The 2,486-nt window shown below is 38.5% G+C and overlaps 1 long non-coding RNA gene across 1 annotated transcript; it reads right to left on the bottom strand.

The window, feature by feature from the left end:
* Nucleotides 1–878: 878 nt before the first annotated feature.
* On the bottom strand, nt 879–1,478 carry LOC103583734. The gene is made up of 3 exons (XR_549889.1): nt 1,397–1,478; nt 1,080–1,159; nt 879–961 (listed from the first exon to the last, which is right to left on the bottom strand). It is a non-coding gene; the product is annotated as an uncharacterized LOC103583734 (long non-coding RNA).
* Nucleotides 1,479–2,486: the final 1,008 nt, after the last annotated feature.

The raw sequence follows: 2,486 nt of genomic DNA on the forward strand, positions 1-2,486 counted from the left end.
CTGAGTTCTTGTCTATGTTTTGGCTATGCAAGGCTGCTGAGTAAGTGCTTTAAAAAACATTTTTTTGGATAAATTGTGTATTTCCATGCTATTAAGTTAGGAAATTCCATTTCCAGAAGATAAAATTCTCTGAGGATTGCATTTCACAAGGACTGGGGCATCACTGTTGCTTTAAGCTGGCCTCTTGGCTTGAAAACACATTATGTCTCTGGCTCATTTTGCCTAACCTAGGTGTTCAGGATCTTGCCCAATTTGCCTCAGGGTTGGATGAAATGAAGATGGTAAGTAGGGTGTGACGTCACTTTTGGAAGAAGTATATTCTAGCTAATAGTCTAACGCTACTTTGTTCTAGCCTGCTAAGTAGTGCTATGGGGCCAGATAAATTTAGCAATGAGAATTTTCCCTCCAACTTGTTTCCATGACTGAATCTGGGACATTTTTAGCTCAGCTGAACTAAGGACTATAGTAAAAGGGGCATTCTAGAATGGAATTTTCCCACTCACTGATGATATATTGTATCCACCCACTCATAGACTATAGAAACAGAACTTTAAAAACTGATAACCTTCTTTGGAATATTTGAGCAGAGAGAAAAGTAATTTGGTTAGTCCATTTCTTTCTTTTATGCAATTGTCAGAAACCCATAGACTCTGGGTAGAATCTGGCCCAACTGATCATGAATCTGGCCCAACTGATCGTGAACAAGATAACTTAGTATCTGCCTTGGAGGAGTTTCTAGTCAGTTTCAGAGATGGGGCACACATGGCTAGAAGAGCCCTAGTTCTTTTAGCTCACAAATATCCCCCCCTTAAGTGAGGGCTGGGGAGGAAAGAAAGAGGCACTCATGTTCTCACAGTAAAGGGCTCTGATGTTCACTTACTTAGCTTGTGCCAATACTCCAATGACTTCTGCATACAGGTCTGCCACGATGTGCATATTGCCAGTGTTAGGACCAAGGTACCTAAGAGAAGGTATAATTAGACAAATTAGGGACCCCTGGTTGTCTGAAAAGAGCAAACCATTGATTTAGTGTTAAACACCCAACTTCTTCAATAGTCTAAGGTGAGAAATCACCTTACCCTTCTTTGTACTTAAAGTGCTTGAAAGCCAGGTTAATAACATCATGTATTAAACTGTCTATTACAGGATGAAGTGGAATCTGAAAAAAAGAAAAAAATGAAAAGATGATTCTTAACTTGGAAGAGAATATTAAAGAGCAAATCAGTAACAGTACTTTCAATAACTACATATGACTTTTAGCAATCAATAAACATAATTCATATGTGACCCAGTATTTGGAATTCATAAACAATTTAATAAATTTAGACTTTCAAATCTTGATTAGTTTTTAGATTAATAAGTGCTATTTAAAAGTAACAATAAATTAATTACCTACCTGTTTCAAAACTTCTATTAATACTAAAGAAAAAATAAAATCAATGGCGAGGTCCCGTCTTTCCATTAAGTAATCTCGCTGCTGTTCATCGCTGTAAAATTTAAAATATTCCTATTAAATGGAACTGAAGACATCCTCAGAGTGATATAATTCATCAACAGTCTAGGACTCATCCCAATGGAGTGCAAACCCATTTTGTTATTACAAGATTGCAGTGGTAAACACATGCTAATGCTCTTTCTCTTATCAATGTGGCGCAGTGGACAATACTGGATTCAAAGTCGCAACATTTGACTTCAAGTTTAAAAATTTCAACCATGTTAACTTGAGCAGCTATTTGTGAATCTGTAACCTCATCTTGTGGACTTTCCTAAGATACCTTTCAACCCAGGAATTCTATCACGTGTAGAATGTGACACAAACGTTGAGACAGGTACACACGAGGTATTCATGAAAAGGATCTTGTGAAAAGAGCTGAACAGTGTAAGGAAATAATGAGGAAATGATACGATTACCAAATGGAGCAGGACTACAGTGGGCAAAGAGAAGACCAGCATTACTTTTCATTTTCTCTCCCTGTTCCTTTCCTCATGCCCCTTTGCTACTTGAGATTTAGCGCAAAGAGGAATGAAGGGGCGAAGGCGTGTTGGAAGAAAGACTAAAAGGCAGATGGAAGAGATGGGGAGAGGCAAGGTGGAGTCCTTTGCACTCATTCAAAAGTCAGGGAGCAGAGTAAGTGCTGTCAGAAGGGCAGAAATGTGTCCCCTCTACCCCGTTTTTCGGCTTACCTGCCACACTGACTGAGGGCTCATTTGGAATTGAACAAAGAAAGACAAATGACATGACTGCCATGTCCCTTGGCAAGGACTAGTGGCTAAGAGCACTGACTTTGGTGTGGGATAGTTCTGGCTTAGAATTATGCCTCTTCTACTTACCAGCAATTTCTCTATCTACAAAGTGGGAATAGTAATAGTATTTATATAAAGGTTTGAGAAGATGAGGCATGTATTTAGCATCATTTCCCAAACACATAAACACTCAATGCTTGTATATTAAATAAAACCAGTGAGGAAGGATGACAGGATTTAAA

This window comes from Galeopterus variegatus, unplaced genomic scaffold (assembly GCF_000696425.1).
Source record: "Galeopterus variegatus unplaced genomic scaffold, G_variegatus-3.0.2 Scaffold27357, whole genome shotgun sequence".
Lineage (NCBI taxonomy): Eukaryota > Metazoa > Chordata > Mammalia > Dermoptera > Cynocephalidae > Galeopterus > Galeopterus variegatus.